This window comes from Triticum dicoccoides, chromosome 4B, assembly GCF_002162155.2.
Source record: "Triticum dicoccoides isolate Atlit2015 ecotype Zavitan chromosome 4B, WEW_v2.0, whole genome shotgun sequence".
Lineage (NCBI taxonomy): Eukaryota > Viridiplantae > Streptophyta > Magnoliopsida > Poales > Poaceae > Triticum > Triticum dicoccoides.
Window position 1 is genome coordinate 99,154,611 of NC_041387.1, and position 7,235 is coordinate 99,161,845.

The window sequence follows — 7,235 nt, forward strand, 5'->3', positions numbered from 1 at the left end:
CTTACATCAAAGTAGTGATTGTCAGTATCATGCATGAATGAGTTCTGAAGAGAGAATTTTATTGCTTTTTCTTGTCGGTTTTACTTGACAATTCAAAATCAATAAAGTGGAAGGAAGTTAGCAAGGTAGCGGATAAAGGTGCTCCTTCCGAACGGAGGGCCTCTACAGTTTCTACTCCTCCACACCCCCAAGATGATTTCCAAGACAACACATGCATAGACACTCAACAAAGATGTGTTTATGATGAGCACGTCTCCCTAGTGCACCATCACCGGTGCTCCCTCTAACTTGGCACTGTTATATGTGGTTGCATGTTATGTGTGATGTCTAGCTTGTATTGCTTCTAATTTTGTTAAATTCCATCTGCTTACTTTACACATTATACTTGAATAAGACACGTGTTCTTGTTTCTAGAACATACAATATCTGTCTATCACACCATGTTCTTACATCAAATTACTACTGTTGTGTAACCTGCAACAATCACTTATCATAAGACACGTTTGACTTTGGAGTGTGATATAGGTTACATCTCGCATTCTTTTCTAGCTTGTACTACTAATTTGTTGAAACACTTATGATGAGACAGTTTTAACTTGGTAGAGTGATATTCGTTGCATCTTTCATATGGTGTCTAGCTTTCATTGCTTCTAATTTGTTGAAATGCCTTCTCCTTAGTTTACACATCATAAGTTGTGAATATGAAATGGCACTAATGACGAGAGACCTCTAACATGGTAGTGTGATGTTGTTTGCATCTTGCATATGATTTATTTCTCTTACTGCTTCACATTTGTTTAAACGCCATTTATGATGAGACACTGTTAACTTGGCAGAGCGATATTTGTAGCATCTTCCATATGGTGTCTACCTTCCATTGCATTGCTTCTAATTTGGTGAAATGTCTTCTTCTTAGTTTACACATCATAGTTCTGGTTATCTCTTCCATCCTGTTTTTCATACATATTATATCCTCCTATCATGTGGTTGTCTAACATCAAAGTTCAGTTTGTCTGCATCACGCATCAATTTGTTCTGAAGAACTAAATTGTTATTCGTTTTTCTTGTCGGCTTGACTTAACATGGCATAGAGAAAGAGGAAGAAACACAGAATTGCAGGGAATGAGAAGCGGATGAATCCTGCAGATTCTGCTGATACTGATGGTGCAATAGAAGGTCAAAGTCCAGCGGAAAATTCTACAAACATGACATCCCATGCTACACAAGCTGCAAAAAAAGCCAAACAGAAACAAATAGCTGCCACCAAACAAGCAGAGACAACCCTAGTTCTTATAACACCTACCACAGTACTACCAGCTGCACGACTTACTCGTGCGTCAACTGAGCTAGCAGCACGTTCCCAAGCTCCCTTGCCACCTGACACTACTTCCCAAGCACTCTTGACACAAGACGAGTTGGCAATATCAGATGAACCTTGTGAGCTTCAACAGCAAGAAGGTAGTTGCTGGAGTCAAGTTACAGTTGCATGCTTCTTTATATGTAGTCTCACAGTTTGATGTACACTAACACTTCCTATGTTCGTTGTTGGACTAGCACCTAGGCACAAGAGGAAACAAACATCAGGGATAATGCTCGATAGGTTAACTAAATCTAGAGGAGGAAGAATGTAGATCCGTTTTGAGGCAGGTTTAAAAAGGCCACGTGATGCTACAGAGTCAGCCAAGTTAGTATCAGAGGCAGCGGTTGCCGTTAGGTGTCATGTACGTATCCTCCCAACATGCATTCAGTACAGGAATGACAAAGATGAAACCCAGTTCAACACCTTCCTCGACCATTTATCTATAAGTATGGTTATGTATGGAAACTAGTAATATCGTCTTGCTCTGTCCCATACTTTCAAGGTTGCTGAAAATGAGACTCCCATAATTTTCAACAGACGAGGTTCAAGTTGGATAGCCAAGATGATGCAACCAGACAAGCTTGCACCCATGTTTTGAAGTCTGCTCTGCGACAGTATCGGTATAACTTTAGGAAAAATCGCTTTGAAGGCAAGGCTAACAGTGAACTTTCCCAAACATCTCCAGTGGAAAATATATCGGATGAAGACTAGAGGGGCCTTGTTAAACACTGGCCTGATCCGAAGTATCAGGTACATTATATATATGTGATCAGATCACATGTTGAAGCCCTATTTACGCATGTGCCACACAAATCTATCTTCTTGTAGGTGAACTATTCAAAGAACAAGGCCAATCGTACAAAAGTGAAATTCCAACAGACGACAGGATCTTGTAGCTATATTGCACACTGTGAGGCTCTTGTAATTAGCTGCTGTCACTCTTTTTGTTGTACCATATTATCAGATCTATATTGACTTGTTTGAAATGCAGAGGAAAGCCCGCAAGGACCAAAAAGTACCTGAACCAAATGTTGTGGAAATCTTCAAGGACTGTCACACCAGCAAGAAGAAGGGCATGACTACACCAGTCAAAGCCGCTGTTGTAAGTCCTTAATCCTCATGCCTTTTAACTACTACTTACTCTGACTTGTGCCTTGAACTGCATGGTTTGCAGCCAATGTCTATTACTCTTTTCAATTTTATACACAATTGTTTTAGCGTATCATTGCACCTTACAAGGTTTAAAAGAGAGGAGTGATGTTCCTTTGATCTTGACCCATAATCTAGTTCCGTGCTGGACTTGCCCACACAACGTTACAATTGCCCGTTTGTCTGTTTTTAGTTGTTTTGTGATATGAATGATGTCATACTATGCTTACCGTATTATAAACTTCGTCTCTTTATCCTTAGCCCTCAATACAATGTGAAGAAATAGACAATACATTAGCGATGGTACATGGTCATATGTTTGGAACCTGGTTTTATTATGTACTTTGCAATAAAATACAACTAATATTTTACATGGGTTCACCAGAATAATTTCTGTATATAGACCAAAGCTATTTTGTTTGGTTTTGCTGCCTCCTTGATATCTTCTGTTCTGGTACTACTAATGTAAAACCTCAACTTTTCAGTGAGCTATGGAAAAAAATGGTGGAACCGCCACCTTTTGAAGGTGGCGAGGCAACTATAACCGCAATGTCAGCTCTTGCTGCAGTGGGTCAGTACCTGTCCACTAACAGTGCCAAAAGCAAGTTCCTACGTAATACTGGGTTGGTTGTTATGGAAATATCGTCCAAACTACCTCATGATCAAGATATGCAAGCTCAAAGCAATGTTCTATCTGCGCTCCAGACACAAGTCCATTCCCCAACAGAGACCCTTTGTGAAACAAGCAGAGACATTGTTCGATGTCGTCAAGATATGCATGGTTTTGAAACCAGACTATCAGACATTTGCTATGTTGTTCAGGAGCCTAGGGGAAATGAAGGCGAGGGTTATGGTGCTCCATCGGACAATACAACATGAAAACATAATAGTCAGGTCAAATGAACTGAGCTTCTGAACTTCTGGTGGTGCATTTATCTGCTAGACTGTGAAGTTTTATGCCAACCTTCCTTTTGTTATATAGTTGTAATTTGTTTTGGTGCGATACAAAATTTATTCTTATCGTGCAGCCACCGGCTGAAGAAAACAACTAGCCGTTTTTGTATAGTGTAGGGTGTTCCCTATATTTGCACTGGTGGCGATCTTTGATGCCGAGTGGATGTAATCTGTGTAATCGCCTTAATAGCCTAGCGTTAGTTTCGGCCTTATTTATTTCCTAGTCTTCTTTTTCCCTGGTTTGCTAGTGGCCGCAACAACCATGGGCCATATACGGGCCGTAGGATCCATGGGTCTCCTACGGGCCGTCGATAAATGGGCCTCCAACAGGGCCGTAGAATCGGTGGGCCTCGGGCCATCGGATAAATGGGTCTACATGGGCCGTAAATGGGCGTAATTGGTATCGGCCCAGCACGGTAACGGGCCGTTAACAGGCCATAGGACAGCAAAGGCTTAATTCTGTCACAGGCATAATGGGTCGTTAATGGGCCAGAATATAGGACAGGCTGGAAACGGTGCAATGGGTTAACAGGCCAGAAATGGGTCGACTCTTGCCATGGGCCGAATTTGGCCCATTAGGGGAACAGGCCAGTAACGGGCCGACTCTTGCCATGGGCCGAATTTAGCCCATTAGGGGAATAGGCCAGTAACGGGTCGGAAGTAATCGAGGGCTGAAAAGGAGCCCAAGAACGTATGGGCCATCAATAGGCCGAAAGCTAACACGGGCTGGAAACGGCCCATGTAAATCACGGGCCGTTAACAGGTACAAAGAAAATTACTGTTCATTATGGGCTAGAGTCCCCGTGGGCCTGTAAAGGGCCGAAAGATATGAAGGCCTCATATGGGCCAAAAGACGTTGTGGGCCATACATGGGCCGAAAGTGAAATGGGCTGGTGTTATATTCGACGGCCCACATGACGTTGTTGGGCCGATTTCCTTTAGAGCCTAACGGGTCATGAGTTATCAGGCCGTAAAATGGGCTATTTGTGAAGAGACCGTTAACAGGCTTTTCATGGGCCAGCCCGTTAACTTTTGACCAAGTCAAACATGCCGTTTTGTAAGCTAAATGGGCCAGTGGTGGGCCGTGGCACGTGCTGACATATCATAGGCGCCTATCTGACCCACTGATGAGCTGACACGTGTTTCGTCCGGCCAATAAGAATTTTACACATGGAAATTTCCCATTGGTCGGGGCTGTTAACGGGTTATCGGATCCAAAACCCGACCCGATAGCTTAATGGCGTTCCGTTACGGTGGATGCTACGTGTCGGTCACCCTTGATGAAAGCACTTCTGTGAAGCGCGATTTATCGTCATGGAAGTGGACACTTCCGTGATGATAATTTTGGTAATGTCATGGAACACTTCTACGGCAGCACATGTATGATTATCTTGATTTTTTCATAAAATCGTCATGGATCTACATGCATGACAAAAAATGCAACCTACTGTGACAAACACGTATCATCACAGAAGTGTTTTTTTTGTAGTGAGTACTTGAGGCATGTTTATAATTTTTTTGCAGATCAATTTACAGCAGGGTATCCACAATACGAATGAGATAAACAAGAAGTTTGAACACAAGAACCATCTCGACAGGAAAGATTTGGTGAGTGCTTTGCCCGCATGATCCATCTCATATTTGGCACTCACAACACGTTCATTGCACATGACACATCTATTAGTTGGCAAATACCTTCTGCCAACATGTTTCAACTTTCACATCTCATTTTTGTAGTATTTTTTCTTATGTACAGTGTGTATCTGTATCTGAATCGTTCACGTGTGCAGGTCATGCTGCCAGTGCTTGATTGCGATAATGTAAACAACCGCGAAGGAGGCAGGCATTATTGGGTCTTCAACATCAACCTGAGGGACGGACGTTTCGAAGTCCTTGATTCAAACAGAAAGCTAGAAGACATCAAGTTGATGGACACCGCCTCTACGATTGTGGGGGCAGTATGCCAGCTATGGAGGAAGCATTACCCAAAGCAGAGCATCGAGCACTTCCAAATTATTGACATCGACGTGCCGAAGCAGATTAGCAAGTAAGACAAGAAGCATTATATTCTTCTTCATTTTTTTCGATCAATCTGTAGTCTTTTAAAATTTCCTACTTGTACAATCTTTAGTTTTTCAAGACACAAAACTAGTTTGCAGTCTGTTTTTTATTTTTATGACTTTCTCAGTTGAACATCAGTAGTTGCACAATGCCACATAATTAGTTGCACAGTGCCACATAAGTAGTTGCACATTAACACATAATTAGTTGCACAGTGCCACAAAGTATATTGTCTTATTGGTTTTAAAAGCCTCCAACATTTTTTTCCTTTTCCCCACTGCAACAATGAGTGTGGTCTGTTCGCACTGCTTAACGCCACTGAGTGGAACGAGAGCCTACTGCCCAACTATGAGGCCAAGGAAGATCTCAACCTCAGGAAGAAGCTGGCATATGATTGGGTCACTAGCCCGCATAACTCTGCCCCATGGAGGAAGGTGCCGAGATACGAAAAGTACTAGGTCAGTACACTTTTTTTATTCTTTTGCCATTTTTTCGATGCCTTGCAGGTTTGCACAATTTTTATAAACATTTTGTAGTTGCATACTAGTAGTATTTCTTTTGCAACTCAATGCCATCACTTTTTTTCACACATTACGAGAACTGGGCATATAATTGTTCGACAACTAAATATTAGATGATTTGCCAACAAAGGCACAAATAGCAACCATTTTTACACAGTGCATTAACTAATTCAAGGAAAACAACTTAGAGAGGAGAAAGCATAGTTGTTGTATGTGTCCACTTTTTGCCCCCTAAATTGCTCAAAAACCATCATTCTTTTCCTTTTTCCCTTTTTTGATACAAATGATACAAGAGAATCACAGCAGCGTGAGTGGACACACACCAGCAATGTGCTCTGTAGATTGGCAGTGGCTGCATTTCTTTTTCTTCTTTGGGTGTAGCTCCAGCGCCGATTTGTATCATCGACTCTTCGCCCTACCCTTTATAGTAGACCTTGGAGGATCCCTAGGCACAAAATCATCATAGGCTTGTGCTGGGGATGGAGCCTCCAACTGGGTAGGGCCATCACGAGCTTGTGTTTGATCACCTGTGGAATAATCGTATAAAAAGTTTAGTTTTTTTTCGTGCAACCACGACTGATGTTCTCTGCAACCACACAACTTATGTTGTGCAACTAATTGGTTGTTGTGTGCAAATTAAGTTAAAAATAAAACCTGTAGTAGCACGGCCCGTCATGCCACTTGGTTGGTAATCACCTGTAGCTAGAACAGGAAAAAGCAAGTTAGTTTGTTTGTCTTGATGCTTGAACTAATAGAGCGCGCGCAACTGGGTAGCCTATTCTGACAGCAACTGGGCACCATGATGTGCGGAACTAAAATCACACACACACTTGCTTGGGGAGTTGGGGCAGGTAATTACCTGGATGACGAGCCCTCTGAGTACTCCCTGTAATGCCATTGGAAGGAGCACGCGGGGCACTACTTGTTCGGCCAGGCAGGGAAGGAGGTGGAGGACCATGCTGTGTACGGCCTGGAGGTGGAGGAGATCCTCGAGGGTTGCCATCAACTATAGTCAGAACAGGAAAAACCAATTAGTTGATTTATCTTGATGCTCAAAATAACATAGCGTGCGCAACTGGGTAGCATGTTCTATGCAACTGCGCACCATGATGTGTGCAACTGAAATCACACACCTAGTTAGATGGGGGTGTTGGGCAGGTAATTACCTGGATGATCAGGCCCGTGAATAC